Here is an 18,636-nt window from a genome sequence, read left to right on the forward strand (position 1 = left end):
ACCAGGTTCCAATTTAAAAGGGTATTGGCCATGACGATAGACAGGGCAGAATTGGATCCAAATAACTTTGGGACTCATTCATTCAGATTAGGGGCTGCCACAGAAGCAACAGCTAGAGGGTTGCACAGCATCAGTGTGAAGAGAATTGGGAGATGGTCCTCCAATTGTTATAAGCGCTATGTGCGGCTACACATGTTGTGAGGGTGGCAACGCATTTTGTCCTGATACTTGTCCTATTTGTCTGCTTGCATTTCAGTTTCTACCGTCAGCGCATCACCAGCAAGATACTTCACAACGACAGGCACATCCACAAGACAGGGGAGCACATGTTGTTTGGGTCATTGATCATTCCTATGTACAGCGTATGAAATCTGTTTTTCTTTCAGGTGATTACAGACAAAGAGCTGAGCAGGATGGTCTCACGGTTTCTTTCCATGGTAAAGTGTATGTCTGCCTCAGTCAAGTCAAAAACAAAGTTTATTTAGACCATTGATCTATAAACCACAGTTCATCATATAAAATCTATATCTCACAAATTCATATTCTTAACAGTTAAAAGTCATATTGTCCTAAAAACAACATTTATAACACTTTAAAAACAGGAATTCATTTGGATTATGGAGCTACTGGGTCTGCCTCAGTCAGTTTAGGGTGTTCATGACAGAGCTGTTGAGTAGACACAGTCCTCCACCCGTGATAGTTATCCTGCATTTGGGTGGGAACGATCTGGTGAAACTGGGTAGAAGGGGCCTGATGGAGGACATAATCTCTGAAGTGGGCTGGTTAGCTAAGGCATGCCAGGGTTGCACCATAGTTTGGTCTCAGATGGTACCCAGATTTAAATGGAGGAGTGGAGACTCTGTGAAAGCGTTGAATCGCTCGGTAAGGAGGATCAACAATAAAATAGGGAAATTGTTCAGGTCTCCTCAGCTCCAAAACATAGCACATGGGTGTGTTGGGGGGGAATTGTGCTTCTTAAAAGACGGGGTCCACCTGACTAGGTTAGGTAACGAAATCGTGTTGGAAAATATAATGGCGTGGCTAGTTAGTTTTAAGGGCAGGGCATGACCTTTCAGAGTAGGAGGGTAGGGGGGCCAGATAGTTGTTCAACTACGCTGGCCTGTGGCGGTAATGTCATGATTTGTGAGCAGTACATTTAAGTTCTTAGAGGGCGGCGCCATTCTTGAATGGGGTCGCCCAAGGGGAGAGACAGGTGGTCTCTCTTAGAACTCCAGGGGCGGTACAGCCGGTAGGCTGGATGGGTGCAGGGAAGGGGGAGTCACGCTTTCTTCAGGCTGGTTGGCCACCCTGCACGTGCACAATGACGTCACTAAACGGCGCAGAGTGCAAGGGCCCCCCTTTAATGGAGTTAATAGAGCGTATGGGGGTAACAGGGGGGAAGTACCCTCATGGTAAACGGGCCCTCTGCGCATGTGCACTCCTACGGGAGGGCGTGGCTAATTGATAAGTATCTGACACCAGTTAGCGACCTTGCCGTAGGCCCAAATAGGATACGCAGAAAAGTAATTAATGTATGATTATGATTCAGATGTTAGATTCCGATAGGAAATACCTTGTACTACAATTAGGTTAAGGTTAGCCATCTGATATATGTGTATATTAATTGTAATCAAATGTCATGCTACGTTTTGTGCGTAAAAAATGTGTAAATATTGGTTTTTTCAATTATTATTTGATTTTATGTTTTAATAAATACGGCCGGGGGTTGTACGACCCCCCGCCTCCAAAGAAATCCCTCTCATGTCCATCTTTAATAAATGTTGGTTAAACACAAGGCGGGTGGAGGGGGATGTTCGGTAGTCCCTGGCCATACAACACTGCTGCAAAGCTTTAACTAACACGTTTTGGAAAAAAATGATCTGCCTATTTTTAAACACACCAAAAATGCTACACGGTTTACAACATATTGCAAAACAACATCTGGCTAAGATTAAATAATCGCTGCTGGCGGAGCTCGTGCCAGGATTCGAGCTCTTCCGCGCCGTACCTCTGCACCGTTACAGAATCCGCCACAGTAGCGGTTCTTGGTCTGTAATGAAATGGAGCTACAGCGGCAAATCCTGAGACAATATATTTGAAATAAATGAGGCCGTGGTTGCTAATTGTCGCTATGTTTTCAAATGCACTGAAAATATGGGAAGATTGCCTTATCACCAAATTATCTACAGATTAAAAGAAAGCAATGTTAAACAAAGTTCGCGAGTAATAAACGTGTATGCCATACATGGAGTAGTTTCTGTCCTGTAACTCCAGTTCTGTAGTAGGGGTATCTCTGTTATAGTCATAATCTAGTGAATAGTCCTGCCCATGTGCGTGGGACCCCGGAGCAATCAAAAATAATCTCTTAAGCTGTCAAAAAATGCAGAACTGCACAGACACTTAAGAGAGAATTTAAAGACAGATAATGCAGCCTATATCCACAGGCTACACTGTCCAGTACTTCAACTAGAAATTCCACAAACAGCATAGCCTGTCCAAGTTTTTCCACACAGAAAAACATGCTTTTACCAGAAAAGCCATCAGGAATGATAGAGAGGAAGGAGTGGACAGACAAGCCCCATAGGCTGCCATTATGTGGCTCAGAACAGGATACTGTGCCTTTAAGAGAACTTTCCAGAACTCTCCCAGTATCCCAGAATGCACAGCAGGTCCCATTTACTTTCAGTTCTTTTTGAAGGCGTAAAAACGCCAGACCTGTAGCATTCCTTACATGAATATCTTTCTCCACCGGGGAGGAGGGCAGGCGCTTATGACTATAACAGAGATACCCCTACTACAGAACTGGAGTTACAGGACAGAAACTACTCCTTCTGTAGTAGGGGATCTCTGTGTATAGTCATAATCTAGTGAATAGAATGGCAAGCCCATCCCCACACCAAAGCGGCGGTGGAGAGAAGAGAAATAACACCACTACTGTGCAAACAGATTTAGCAGCAAAGCCTGCCCAACCTGAGCGTCTGTCCTGGCATCAGTGTCCAGACAGTAATGCTTAGCAAAGGTATGGACCGACTTCCAAGTGGCCGCCTTGCAGATTTCTGCAATTGGAACATTACGTAGCAAAGCCGTCGTGGCAGCTTTGCCCCTGGTGGAATGAGCCTTAGGTTTACCCCTACGGTCTTATTAGCCTTTTGATAACACAATTGTATACAGGACACAATCCACCTCGAGATGGACTGTTTTGAGGTAGCAAGACCGGTCCTGACTGATCCATAATTGATAAACAATTGGTCCGACCTACGAATATCCTTGGTTTTATCCAGATAAAATTTCAATACCCTCCTAACATCCAGGGAATGCAGAGACCTTTCCGCTGGAGATGAAGGATTCTGAAAAAACGTAGGTACAGTTATGGTCTGGTTAACATGGAAATCAGAGATAACCTCTGGAAGAAATTTAGGGTGAGTACGCATAACAACCTTAGCAGCATGAAATACAGTATAAGGTTCTTGGCAACACAACGCCTGAATTTCACTCACCCTGCGGGCCGATGTAATGGCCACGAGGAACGCCGCCTTCCAGGACAGGTGTTGCAACGAAGCCTTATTAATAGGTTCAAAAGGCTCCTTCATCAATCTGGACAACACCACATTCAATTCCCATGAAGGCGAAGGAAGCCGGACAGGAGGGAACACTTTCTTCAAGCCTTCCAAAAAATCCTTAATCACAGGGATCTGGAAGAAGGAAGTCTGTGAAGGGCATTTCCTGTAGGCAGTCAGCGCAGCGAGATGAACCTTAATGGAATGGACATTAAGGCCAGACTGCGCCAAATGTAGAAGATACGGAAGGATGACATCTTCCTTACATGTGGTTGGGTCATAGTTCTTGGACTTGCACCAGATGCAAAATCGCTTCCACTTGTAAACATAGGAAGTCCTAGTGGAAGGTCGCTTAGCCTCCTTCAGTATGTCCATACAGTCTTCTGGGAGATTCAAATGGCCATACTGCACTATCTCAGGAGCCATGCCGCCAAACTCAAAGACGAGAGGTTGGGGTGCACCATCCGCCCCCCGAACTTCGTGAGAAGGTCCGGCCTGCACGGCAACCGTATGTGAGGAAGGAGAGACCGGTGAAGCAGGTCTGTGAACCACCACTGCCTGGGCCATTCCGGGGCAATCAGGATCATCTGTGCCCTGGACTGGGACAGCTTGATGAGCACCGCCGGAATCAGGGGAATGGGTGGAAATGCGTACAGAAAGCTGTTCGACCAGTTGATCCATAACGCATTCCCCAGCGTCCCCTGCTGGTAGTACCTGGAGGCGAAGTCTCGGCATTTGCTGTTTTCGGCGGTGGCGAACAGATCTACATCTGGAGTCCCCCACCTTGCGAAGACTTCTCCTAGTACTTCGCCGTTTATGACCCATTCGTGGTTTTCCTGAATCAGTCTGCCCAGTGCGTCTGCCTGAACATTCTGCACACCTGGTAGATGGGTGGCCGTTATCATCATTCCTCTGGCCAGAAGCCAACGCCAGATCGCCTGCGCCTCCTGCGACATAGTGCGTGATCTCGAGCCCCCCTGCTTGTTGAGGTAATACATCGTGGTCGTATTGTCCGTCTGTACAAGCAGAGAGTTGGTCCGGAAGGACGGATGAAAGGCTTTCAGTGCCAAGTGAACAGCCCTGAGTTCCAGGAAATTGATCTGGTACGTGGACTCCGTCGGGGACCACGTTCCTTGAATCTGTAAGTCTCCAGAGTGCGCCCCCCAGCCGTGGAGCGACGCATCCATCACGATAGTCTGTGCGGGAATGTCCTTGTGAAAGGGAACCCCTTTGAGGAGGTTCTCCGCTGAACACCACCACTTCAGAGACTGAAGAGCATGCAGAGACCGTCGTATCTTGTCGTCCCAAGACCCTTTCCTCTGATCCCACTGATCCTCCAAGCACTCCTGCAATGGTCTCATGTGCAGCCGTGCGTGTGGCGTGAGGAAGATACAAGAGGCTATCGACCCCAGTAGGGAAGACACCGTCCTCACTGTTGTAGATGGAGTGGTCATAAGAGCCTGAGCCTTCCGAAGGAGTGATAGTCGTCGCTCCTCCGAAGGAGACACGCTTGCTGACAGCGTATTGATGGAGGCTCCCAAGTACTGTATGCACTGGACCGGGGTCAGGACAGACTTGGACATGTTGACGTGTAACCCCAGCTTGTTCAAGAGAACGCACGTCTTCTGGAAGTGCGCTTGAGCTTCCGAGAAGGAGGAGGCTTTGATCAACCAATCATCCAGGTACGGGTAGACAAACACCTTGTTCTTCCTTAGGTGTGCAGCTACCACTGCCATGCACTTCGAGAATGTTCTGGGCGCAGACTTCAGCCCGAAGGGCAGTACTGTGTACTGATAATGATTGGCGCCGACTTGGAATCGCAGGAACTTCCTGTGTTTGTGTGCAATGGGCACATGGAAGTACGCATCCTGTAGGTCTATAGCACATAGCCAGTCTCCCTGTTGCAGCTGAGGATACATCTGATGCAACGACAGCATGCATAACTTTTCTCTGCGAATCCACTTGTTTGCTTGTCGCAAATCCAGAATGGGCCTGAACTCATTCTTGTCCTTCTTGCGAACCAGAAAGAACCGGGAGTACAGACCTCTTCCTCTTTGAGACAGAGGTACGTCTTCTATCGCCCTTTTTCTTAACAGAATATCGTCCTCCGCCTGGAGCTCGCGCAGCTGAAACTGTGAGCTGACCGGTGGAATCGCTGGAGGCGGGCTGGTGAAACGAAAACTGTATCCATTGCAAACAATATTCAGCACCCACTTGTCCTGAGTATTTTTCTCCACTCTGTCAGAAAAAATTGAACACTTCCCCCCACCGGAGTGGGTAACGGATGTAGGGGAAGTAACCGCTCAGGGTCGAGTCCCAGCTGGGCCTTTGTTCGCTGCCGCGGACTGCTGGCCGCCTCTACCCTTCTGGCACTTGAGGAAAGGCTTCCGGAACTGCTGCTGCTGTTGTTGCTGTTGTCCCGAAGACTGCCCATGCCCTCTGCCCTGCGCCCCAAACCGTCTCTGGAATGGGCGGTAGGTCTTCTTTTCCTTGGGCTTCTCCAACCTGACCGCTGTCAGGGTCTCGGCCTCCGCTTTCATGCGGGCCATTTCGTCATCCGCATCCTTGCCAAACAGGGTTTCCCCGAAAAAGGCAGATTGGCCACCCGCTGCTGAGCCTCCAGCTTGAGTGATGTAAGTCAAAGCCAGGCGTGGCGTCGCTGGTTGATACCATGACAGTACCCATGTGCCGCCAGAAGAGACGCATCAGCAGCCGCACTGATGAGCTGGTTCCACACCAGCATTCCCTCTTTCAGGACCTCTTGAAAGTCCTCTTTCTTCTCCTGGGGAAGGAGCTCAGCGAATTGCTGGAGGGATTTCCAAAGGGCACGATCATACCGCCCTAGCAAAGCGGCAGCGCTAGCCGCCTTCATCGCGGTAGAGGCCGTCCCACAGACCTTTCTGCCTGCCGAGTCGATCCATCGGCTTTCCTTATCAGGAGGTACTGTAGAGGACGGAGAGGTGGCATGTTGCTTCCTAGCCACCGTCACTATGACAGAGTCCGGAGTCGGATCCATCCGAAGAAAAGCCGGGTCAGAATCCGGGGCCCTGTACTTCTTAAGGAGGGAGCGGCCTTCGTCACCGCAGGAGTGAGAAACAACTCCTCTGCGGGCTCCACCAATCCTGGTACTAGAGGTAGTAGAGGGCGAGACAGGTGCTTTTTATGAAGCGTCTCGAAAATCACGGATGTCGTCGGAGTAGGCACCGTCACCGTGATACCCAACTTGGCTGCACCCCTCAGAAGAACATCCTGGAATGTGCTGATGTCGTCCACCGGAGACACTCTCGTCCCCAGGGATTCCGACAAAGTCGGTGAGTAGGTCCTGGTCCTGGAAGAGCCTGTGTGGGACCGTGATCTGCGCCTCCTGTGACACCGTCTTGATCTCGTGGAGGACCTGTGACAACTCTGTGATCTCCCCCTCCGACTAGAGCGAGATCGTGACCTCCTTGGCTTCGGGCGCTCCGCCGGCTTCACAGGAGTGGGCGACTTTGGCCTGGCAGGGACCCTCGGCCGAGGGGTCCCCTTAGGAGGCGTCGGACACCGAGGCAGCGAAGCCGTCCTTGGTGGAATCAGGGGAGGCTTGTCAGCCGGAAGCTGAGGTTGAGGTTGAGGTTGAGGCTGAGGTAGAGGATGAGGTGTAAGTGGAGGCGGGGTGGGAGCCCGCGGAGGAGGCCCCCTGGGCAAGAGGGGAGGGGGCGTAACCGACTTTGGCCTAGAAGGCGTATACACTTCAGAATACACCGAGCCCGGTGATCCGCCTTCCTTTCTAGGCTGGGGCAATGGAGAATCCCCTATCGGCTGACTCCTGGTGCTCGAAATCCTTCTGCGCCTCTTTGGCGTCGAAGAACGTCGACCCCTCGACGGCGAGCGACTCTCTCTCGACGGCGAACGCCTTCGCCTCGACGGCGACCTCCTTCGCCTCGACAGCGACCTTTGCCTCGATGGCGACCTTCGCCTCGACAGCGACCTTCGCCTTGACGACGAGCGTCTCCTCGATGCCGAACACCTGCGTCACTTCGACGTCCTCGTCGACGTCAAGGATCCCCTCGACGACGACCTCCTTCTCTTCACCGACGGCAAACCGCGGTGTCGCCTCGACGGCGAGCGCCGACGCCGGGCCACCTATCAACGTCGATCACTCGACGACGACGAGGACGACGATGAAATCGTCACCGGTGATCTCGACGGCGGTCTATTCAGTTCCCTCGACGCGAACGTCGACGCCGCTTCGACCCAGAGCCCTGGGGAGACGGGGAACAGACTGCAGTCATCCCTCTCGACGCCGTAGTCGGTGCAATCAACGCAGACGGAGAATGGGGACGTTTTCTGGTCTTCCTGCCCCTGGGGAGCCCCCCAGAGGCCTCAGCATGGGCAGAGGAAGCCCTTCCAGACCCACCTTGTGCCTTCAGTCTTCTGTCTTCCAGGCCCTGGAGCCTGATCTTCATCCTATCTCTCAGGGTCCTGCTAGAGAAGCCCTGGAAAATGTCACACTCCTCTGGGACATGGGATGAGGGAAGGCAGATGATGCACACCTCGTGTGGGTCCGACTTGGCCTTCTTCCTTGAGCACTCTGGGCATTTGTCGAATAATGCAGGCATATTGACAAAGAAAGAGTGCACCAAGCACACACAAGAAAGAAACACCAAAGTACTTCAAGAAAAGCACTCAAATAACTTGAAAAAAGTGAAAAATCACCAAAGAAACCCTCGAAAAGGGAGAGCTCAATGCTCCAGGGTCCTGCTTGCAGGAGCCGGAAAAAAGAACTAAAAGTAAATGGGACCTGCTGTGCATTCTGGGATACTGGGAGAGTTCTGGAAAGTTCTCTTAAAGGCACAGTATCCTGTTCTGAGCCACATAATGGCAGCCTATGGGGCTTGTCTGTCCACTCCTTCCTCTCTATCATTCCTGAGGGCGTTTCTGGTAAAAGCATGTTTTTCTGTGTGGAAAAACTTGGACAGGCTATGCTGTTTGTGGAATTTTGGTGGAATTTCTAGTTGAAGTACTGGACAGTGTAGCCTGTGGATATAGGCTGCATTATCTGTCTTTAAATTCTCTCTTAAGTGTCTGTGCAGTTCTGCATTTTTAGACAGCTTAAGAGATTATTTTTGATTGCTCCGGGGTCCCATGCACATGGGCGGGACTATTCACTAGATTATGACTATACACAGAGATCCCCTACTACAGAAGTTCATTGCGTGCCATACCCCTTGCACTATTGTAGAATCGGTGCTGGGAACTCATTATAGATGAAGTATTTAAACTCCTAATTAGAGAAACCCAATACTCCTGGCGAACATGGCAGAAGAAAGTATCTCAAGTGCGAAATGGATGGTGATCGTACGTACCCTCGCTGAAGCCAAAATGTTCACGTAGAATCAGATTTTAGGCAATAAACAAAATGGTGCTCACCCACATATAATGACCGTGCAACTAGCCAAGTAAACGGCCCAGTTGACATGGGCACTAACAAATGCAGACAAGGCGGTATGAAGGAGGGACTAACAAGCCTACTAACGAATCAGAAGCTATCATTTATAAAGGACAATGACACATGCCAATGACAAATATGGGCGGAGAGTGGAAGGGTCTTCCAGGGCATACCCTAATACAGCTTGCCTCGCAGAGCGAGCAGCACATGCGCTCTGCCCTTAGACTCAACCTATTCTGTCTTTTAGCATTGTTGTCTAGCAGCACATCTGCTTTTAGCATGGCTGAAAGTGACTAGAAAAAGCGCCATGATGCGGCTATCGCAATCTTCGTCATAACGCTTTATTGTGTTAGGAGAGAACAGCAGATGTGCTGCTAGACAACATGAAAAAAAGACATTAACATTGACAAGGCCAATAATTCGGGCATTGCCAAGACCTATTGGCTTTGCCAAGGCTTGTCATGTTCCTGTTCTGTGCTTTTCAATAGTAGCTCTGTGACGTACGAGATCCGCCAGTCCACACCTTTTCTTTCATCAAGTTAAAAAAAACACCACGTCTAAGCTGTTATGTTCTGGCAAATTGGTACATACACACTTGCAACCGGATACCCATGCAGCTTCACTTACGTCTTCCTAGTCTTGGAGTCATGTCATCAAATCTGTTCTTCTAGTATAACTTGGTCAACTCTGCAGTATAATTCTGTCCTGAATTCCCACATAAATCTGTGGCCTTGAATATAATCGGGGCCACTGTAATTATGCTATTGTGGAGCTGCTGCGATTTTTGCATAGCTATAGATTTTCCTCATTTGCCACTTAATCCATCATCTGCTGAATTATCTGGAGATTTTAACAAACAAAATATTGTTCGAGCTCAAACTGTACAAAAGTTACTAAAAACGCAACAACACATGTTTCTGTGCAGTAGAAAGCCTTTTGCAAAGGTTGACTGGTCATCTTTCTGTTGCTTATTGCTATATTTGGGTGTTAAACTGGTACTAATGAGGTGCACACAATGCCCAGACAGTGTTAACAAGTGTAAAAGTTTTAAAGTAATGACGTAATACTATTATAAAATGTGCCTCATTACGCTGCATAATTTGTCTTTTCTCGCCGCATAATTTACTCAACACTGCCGCATAATTTGGCCCTCACCTGCAATTCAAGTGGCCCTGAATATAATACATGAGATAAAGTGGGGGACCATGTCCTTTACTGCTGTATGTCCAGGTGCGCACAGAGTGTATTATGTCTTGTGCCCTGTGTACCTCAACATCTACCATGATTTTGCTTAAAACGAACTCCCCCTTTGATCCTAATTCTAACTTTAAAAGATCCCCCTGCTGCATTCTTAGCGTTCTTTTCATTTTGCCACACAATTACATTATTTGCAAAGCAGCCGGTGCTTCAGCATCTTCTGTACTCTGTCTGTTCCTGCACATTCTTCCGCCCCCCCCTCTTGTTTCCACATTTTTGTATTTCACTCTGCTGTGGGGTCCCAGCTCCTGCTCACACACTTCAACATTTCTTTTACTTATCGAAGCCTTCACTTGGGAGGCGTATACTCCCTCACAATGGCAACAGAGTGAGTATGCATACCACCAACATGAAGGTCCACCGCCCAATTTAAATGTGCACGGTCCTTCAATTTGTCAACGGTGGAGTCTATTTTGCCTCCGTCATGGCCTCATGGCCTAACTTCTCCAATGGCCCTAGGGAGCAAGTGCTCATGGATAAATGGCCAATTTAGATGGGCAGAACGTAGTCATTTTTAAGTCTCTTACCGCCAGGTACAACATTTAAGTAAGACCCCATTGCTAATACAATAGACAGTGTAGTTCCGTTTACACACAAAAAACTTCCCAACAGGGTGGCTGGAGAGGTAGGGCTCAACAATAAGGCATACCTCTCTGTGATAGGACCCACGGTTATGGATACAAGATTGGTGAGAATGCGGGGTGTGCCCGCAGTGTAAATGGACACGTGAGACAGAGGTAAGGATGAAAATTTAGAGGTCTTTAAAACACTTTGTCTAACACCTTTATTAAAGGGGCATGAGGTGGGCAAAAGGCAGGCTTTCTTTTAATGACACATCACACATAAGGCCCATTTTGATTTACCTGAATGAAGACATTTATAGAGCCATCAGCTCCTCTTGTGCTGTCCTAAAAAGCAGGCTTTCAGTACGTGAAAGCTTGGGTAAATTCAGTTTCTTCAAATTAGTGGTGTGTGCCTGTGATAAATGAGTATAATCTCATGTCCAGTGCCTCAGAGGTTCATGTTTGAAACATGATAATCCACCCAATGCAGGGGAATGTCCTTGATCCCTCGCTGACGTTACCCTGCTCTCCCTCCCCGTAAACCACCGTTATCCTTCTGTTCATCCATTTCTGCCTGCCCCCTTCCCACCTTAGTTTGTTGAATTAATTGCATTTGTAAACACATCAACCTAGAGTCAGTTTCAGTTTCATAAAGCTTTATTCGGAGCATAGAAAACATGTCCATAAAAGCACACACAGTAATGAATACAGAACATTTGATCAGTAATTAAAAACAAAAACACATAATACATAATTATCCAGAAGGGAATGGAATAAATAATTAAAATAATTAAAAACACATGCTTTTCCTAGCACCAATTGCTTTAAGCAGAAAAGTAGCCGTAAAAAAGCAAATGTCTGGGTGGTGCAAATTAAAAAGCAGTTTCATTGAGTCATTGATTGTTCTACTCCAAATCTTTTCAACATGGGCTTTAAGAAATTTTTCTGCAGTTCACCATACAATTGACACGATAAGAGGAAGTGCATAGTGCTTTGCTCAGCATTATTATCACAAGCACAAGGTCCGGATGGGCGCATTTTTACATTGGGACACGCTACTAGATAATGTACTGTTCCCATCCTCATCCTGGTCAGCACAAACTGGTGCGAAACTCTTGTCACCTGTGTCAGGTACTGTTGGAGTCCAATAAAGTCATTCAGACTGTTATACAACAGACAAGTAGAGAAATTCGATTCCTCCAAAGCACGTCTCTCTGCACAATAATTCAAGAAGGTGATTTTCAAGTTGGACTTAGAGATTTCAGAGGCACAATATCGATCATTGGACACATTAAACCCAAAAACCTTCTGGAAGCTATCAATCGTATACTTGATCCAGGGGATCTTTAGATGCTGATCCAAAGTAAGGCAATCATTGATGATGGCTCTATTCAGAGAAGTACCATCATTCAGCCATACCTTGCGCCACAATAATAAGGGTCTTAACATGATCATGTCGTTCAAAAATTGGATCCCCATTTCCTTATGTACCAAGTTATTGGAGGTAGATTTAGGTAAACACAGGAGCCTTTTCAGAAAATTGTTCTCCTCTACCTGCAGACTCCCGGCTGGTGACAAACCCCATATTCCGGCCCCATAAAGGGCCGCTGAAAGACATCTAGATTGGAAAATGTTTAACATGTCTTTAATACGCCTATTCCCCAACTTCTTGGCAAATACAAATACCCCATTGGCACTCCTCGTCATCTTTGTTTTGACAGCTTTATGTTCGATATCCCAATTACCGTTTTTGGTGAATGTAATCCCCAAATAGCAAAAGTTATCAACTTTTTGGACCGGTTCACCTTCTATGGAATAATGGGAATTAAGTTTCGTTTTGGATCGTCCTGACCCACACTCCATAACTTAGGTTTTTGTCCTATTGATCACCAGCTTCCTACTCTTGATGAACAGTACAAACCTGTCCATCAAACGCTGAAGACCTAACGGGGTCCTGGACAGCAGCACGGCGTCATCCGCATAGAGTAACACCGGGATGTTAAGATTGTTAACTCTCGGGACGTCCGCCACAACTGTTTGTAGAACAGAATCCACCTCATTAATAAAGAGTGTGAAGAGCAGGGGTGCTAAAACACACCCCTGCCTTATTCCCCTTCCGATCCTGAACTTGCTCGTACACTCCCCATTAGTTCCATACCGAACACTGGTGCATAATGTTTCGTACAAACGGGCCAAGAAGTAAACTATGCCTTCAGGGGCTCCCAATTTGATTAGTTTGGCCCAAAGTATAGCGTGATCTACCATATCAAAAGCACTGCTAAGGTCAGCGAAACATAAATAAATAGACCCTTTTTTGGCCTGGGTGTATTTCCCTACCAAAAGTTCTAAATTCAAGCATTGCTCAATGGTGCCACGACCCTTCCTAAACCCAAACTGACTGTCGGTTAAGATCCCGTTGGTCTCTGCCCATTCCTCTAATCTGGCTAAAAGGACCCGGCTCATGACTTTTACCGATGAATCCAATAAGGATATCGGCCGATAATTTTTTGCGTCACCCCGCTCACCTTTTTTAAAAATGGGAACAATAATTGATTCAGCCCATGTTGACGGTATCTCACAACTAACTGCTGTATTACATTTTTTTACCAACAATGGGCCCCATATCTCCGGGGCGGTCTTGTACACATCTATAGGCACCCCGTCTGGTCCCTGGGCCTTCCCTCCCTTACTGGCTCTAATACTATCCATAACCTCAGATATCGAGATATTTAAGGCAACAATGGGCCAACTATCTCCAGAGGAGATCGATCCGTTACCAGAGTCAAAAATAATGGAAAAATGTTGAATCCATGATTCCTTACTCACGTTAGACGTTAGCTCCGGAACCTTCTTGTCCTTAAGAAATGGACAATTCACAGTGGCCCAAAACAATGTACAATTCTTCAGTTCTGCAGCTTGGCTGAGATTATCCCACGCTTCCTGCTGGAGTTCAGCCTTTCTGCGCTTAAGGGTCATGTTATAATCCAGCCTAAGTTGGGTCACCAGACTCTTGTCTCTCGGTTTGACTGCTAAGGCCTCTTTGAGGTCTTTCCGGGCGGTAGAACAGGCATGGTCAAACCACCCCATTTTTTGTCTACAATTGTGCCCAGCTACTCTAGTGAACTTCTTATTAATAATTGCATTAATCCTGCCAAAGTGATCAATACTGTCAGCCATGTTTTCTTCCTGTTCGAAGATTGCCGTGATTTCTATCATACAGCTGTTAATGATAGAGTCAGATGTTATTTCGGCTTTATCCCCTTTCCACCTCAACCTAGAACCATTGGGTCTGTGGGGTTCAATATTAACAACAGTATCCGAATCGGAAACGGGGGCAGGTTTCCAGATCATAGCTTCAATAGTTAAGCAGTTATGGTCACTTAGCATAACATCCACCACCTTTAGTTCGGAGCACAAGGCGGTTAGGTTAGAGGACATGCACATAAAATCAATGACAGTGTTGGCCCCCCTCCCTGTGAAAGTCGGTAGACTTTCTCCTAAGTCATTCTTTCCATTTTCCAAAATTTCCATATCATAATCTATCAGAAAACTGTTCAGAGTTTCTCCATACAGATTATGGGGAAAATGAACCTCGGCATCCCCTAAACGATCGTAGACACCACATAACTTCTGAGATGATAAGGGGCAAACTGAAATATTAAAAACCCCCACAAAAATAAGTTCATAAACGCCATTAAAATTATTCATAATACTACTTAGCGCATTTTCTAAGTCAGTAATTGCTGTGTGCTTAGTACCATCAAATATATTATTATAGAAATTTATCAAAAGGATATTTCTACCCGCTTCTTGTGCTAGCCATAAAATTTGGGAATGAACCCCCACTAATACATGCTTTTTCACCAGAATTGGTAACTTGACTGAAATCAAAACCAACAACCCCCCTTTTGCTCTACCAGAGGGTGATGCCAAGGCAGGAAGTTCATACGATACAAAGCCATCAATACCTTTGAAACTTTTGCACCATGTTTCCTGCAAGCAAATAATATCAAATAAACCGATAAATTCTTTCCATCCTAAGATATTTTCCTTGGCCGTCAAGCCTGCAATATTCCAACTGGCGATATAGCAAATTTCACTATTCCTACAGTGGCTAACATTTGGCGGGCCATCCCTCAATGTGGACAGGTTCTCATCTAAATTAGAAAGCTCAATGTTATATCTAAAATTCTCATCATTTCCTTCAGTAGACATACAATTTATAAGTACATTACTAACCAATTCATTTTCAAACGTAACTGACTCTCCATTACAATTTTTGTTAACATCCCTCCTAATTCCAGGTCCCTTCTGATGTCAATCATTTTGGTCCAGGAAACTCAGTGACTGATACCTATTCTGGATTGGGACTTGGTAAACCATCCCATTAGCAGATGAAAAGATGCTATCACAAGTAGGTACAAAATTGGGGGTGTGTGTTACATATCGGTTCCCTCCGGGGACAGAATTCCACATATACATAGGCGAAACAGGTCTACCATCAAGAAGACCAGGGCTAAAGGTGGGCAACACAGGTCTATTTCCAATAGATGAAAAATTGACATTAGAGTTAGTAGCCCCCTCCCTACGGTTAGCAGAAGGCAACCTGTTAAGATGGTTATAAAAATAGCCCAATGGTCTTGCAACGACATCTGTCACTGACTGCGTTATTGCAGCTGCTCTGAGCAGGACAGTCGCAACATGTTGCGGATATTTAAAATTAATAATCACACAATCACCCCCACCATTCTTCCGGGTATTACCAATCCAGTTAACCCTTCTGATAAATATAATTTGATCAGAGTAGCCAACTGGATAACCACAATGACGATTCAACCATGAAATCGTTTTGTTTTTTAAAGAATCCCCGGACTCCTGGGTATCTGGGGCCTGGGTTAAAGCCGGGACGTTAGTTAAGACCACAACATAGGGTACACATTCAGGGGGGCGATCTACTGGTCGTCTACATATCCTTACAGATACCCCATCAGTGCCCCCTAAAGCGGCTGGTGTGGCTGACACGACTGGCATCGGCATGATCTTGTCTCTATTTGCTGCTGGTAATGGTCTTACATCAGGGTTTAAACCTACAGGCACTACGGCTGCTGACGCAACCGCCGGTATGTGCTGAGGTTGACCTGCGTCAAGATCTAGTGGGCGAGCCAATACAGGTGTCACCTTTGGTGCTAGTTTTGCTCCGATAGTAGCAAGAGGGGCGCTGTTAACATGGCGATGCCTTCCATTATCTTGTTTGGATGCAGATTGAATGCATGTAGTATCCTTTATAATTGGTATGAATTTATCCAAATTAATAACATGCTGATCCACCACAGCCCTCAATCTCAATACTTCAGCCCCCAATTCATCGATTTTAGCTAATAAAGGCTCCACAACCAACTTCAGTTTATCATCAATAGTACTCACTAACAGATCAATTTGGTCAGTATTGATGGAAACACAATTGACTTTAGATGTTGCCCCTATTTCACCAGTATTCTCCTTATTTATGGTGTCCTTTTTTTTCTACCAAATGGTTCCCCCGTTTAGGAGCCGGTTTTCTACAGGCTCTCATACATTTTGTGGCCCTGGTGGACTGTTGGGGGGTGCCTTCAAGAGGCTCAGATGGACTAGGTATATCTTCCATCACAGTAAGGTCATCAGGGGCCTCAGGATCAGTGGATTCAACATCAATACAGAAATTATGAGTCTCAGCTGCTATAATGGTATTATTGGTGGTATTAATATCCGTATTAGTAGGGTCCAGAGATGACACCAAAGGAGGGTCAGGTAAGTTACCTTTACCAAACGATTTCCTTCTGTCACTGTTTATTCTAGTGACTACTTTCAATAGGTAGTTATCTATTAAGGTAGATTGGATAGACATGTTGGGGGTATCTCCAATGTCGCAGGCAGTGGGGTCACAGTCAATGATTTATGGACAACAAAATGCCACTATCCCGACAGAATAAGACTCATACTCACGATTGAGACCAAGGGGGGTGGCCTGTCCCGTCCCTGGTCGACCCCGGACGGCCACAGACGGTCCCGCCCTTGTCCCGGGCTTCTCCCGGGCAGCTCCCGCGCGCGACTCGCGGGTGCGAGGGGCGTTCCATTCTTTAAGGCGCCTTCGGGCGCTCGTGCAGCGTCACTCCCGCCGCCGGGGCACCTGGGTAATGTAGTCCCCCCGGTAGCGCTGGCCGTTCCCCTCACGGCGGTGCTGGAGCGCTGGAGCCTGGACACACGCGCTGGCTGTTCACCTCACGGCTTGGTAAGTTCCCCCAAGGGAGCTCTGGCCGCTCCGTTCTTTAAGGCGCCTTCGGGCGCTCGTGCAGCGTCACTCCCGCCGCCGGGGCACCTGGGTAATGTAGTCCCCCCGGTAGCGCTGGCCGTTCCCCTCACGGCGGTGCTGGAGCCTGGACACACGCGCTGGCCGTTCACCTCACGGCTTGGTAAGTTCCCCCAAGGGAGCTCTGGCCGCTCCGTTCTTTAAGGCGCCTTCGGGCGCTCGTGCAGCGTCACTCCCGCCGCCGGGGCACCTGGGTAATGTAGTCCCCCCGGTAGCGCTGGCCGTTCCCCTCACGGCGGTGCTGGAGCGCTGGAGCCTGGACACAGGCGCTGGCCGTTCACCTCACGGCTTGGTAAGTTCCCCCAAGGGAGCTCTGGCCGCTCCGTTCTTTAAGGCGCCTTCGGGCGCTCGTGCAGCGTCACTCCCGCCGCCGGGGCACCTGGGTAATGTAGTCCCCCCGGTAGCGCTGGCCGTTCCCCTCACGGCGGTGCTGGAGCGCTGGAGCCTGGACACACGCGCTGGCTGTTCACCTCACGGCTTGGTAAGTTCCCCCAAGGGAGCTCTGGCCGCTCCGTTCTTTAAGGCGCCTTCGGGCGCTCGTGCAGCGTCACTCCCGCCGCCGGGGCACCTGGGTAATGTAGTCCCCCCGGTAGCGCTGGCCGTTCCCCTCACGGCGGTGCTGGAGCGCTGGAGCCTGGACACACGCACTGGCCGTTCACCTCACGGCTTGGTAAGTTCCCCCAAGGGAGCTCTGGCCGCTCCGTTCTTTAAGGCGCCTTCGGGCGCTCGTGCAGCGTCACTCCCGCCGCCGAGGCACCTGGGTAATGTAGTCCCCCCGGTAGCGCTGGCCGTTCCCCTCACGGCGGTGCTGGAGCGCTGGAGCCTGGACACACGCGCTGGCCGTTCACCTCACGGCTTGGTAAGTTCCCCCAAGGGAGCTCTGGCCGCTCCGTTCTTTAAGGCGCCTTCCGGCGCTCGTGCAGCGTCACTCCCGCCGCCGGGGCACCTGGGTAATGTAGTCCCCCCGGTAGCGCTGGCCGTTCCCCTCACGGCGGTGCTGGAGCGCTGGAGCCTGGACACACGCGCTGGCCGTTCACCTCACGGCTTGGTAAGTTCTCCCAAGGGAGCTCTGGCCGCTCCGTTCTTTAAGGCGCCTTCGGGCGCTCGTGCAGCGTCACTCCCGCCGCCGGGGCACCTGGGTAATGTAGTCCCCCCGGTAGCGCTGGCCGTTCCCCTCACGGCGGTGCTGGAGCGCTGGAGCCTGGACACACGCGCTGGCCGATCACCTCACGGCTTGGTAAGTTCCCACCTAGAGTCATTCAACTCCCTTTTGCTTTCCTTTTTAGGTCGGGCGTAAGCGTTTGACCTCATGTATACTTTAGTATACCTCTGTGTGGGCATAAAGCCATCCCTATGTTTTGATTGGTTTGTTTGTGTCTTTTAAGAAAACGTGTTTGTTAGTGGTCAGTTCTGCCTCTTTGTCCCTCCTTTTCTCTTCTGTCCCTCCCATGCAGCAGGGACTAAGTACTGTCTCATTCCACTTTG

General features: G+C 48.5%; 1 long non-coding RNA gene across 2 annotated transcripts in view; it reads left to right on the forward strand.

Moving 5' to 3' along the window:
• The window catches only part of LOC144785304 (uncharacterized), a 222,178-nt gene that overhangs the window by 15,687 nt on the left and 187,855 nt on the right, over positions 1–18,636 (forward strand). Inside the window, exon 3 of one of the 2 annotated variants that reach the window (XR_013601822.1) lies at positions 257–1,713. The exons of the other annotated variant lie outside the window; for it this stretch is intronic. This is a non-coding gene — a long non-coding RNA (uncharacterized LOC144785304). Of the gene's footprint in view, positions 1–256; positions 1,714–18,636 lie in introns of those variants that run through there. 2 annotated transcript variants of the gene reach the window in all.

The sequence above is a fragment of the Lissotriton helveticus genome, chromosome 10 (genome assembly GCF_964261635.1).
Source record: "Lissotriton helveticus chromosome 10, aLisHel1.1, whole genome shotgun sequence".
Taxonomy (NCBI): domain Eukaryota; kingdom Metazoa; phylum Chordata; class Amphibia; order Caudata; family Salamandridae; genus Lissotriton; species Lissotriton helveticus.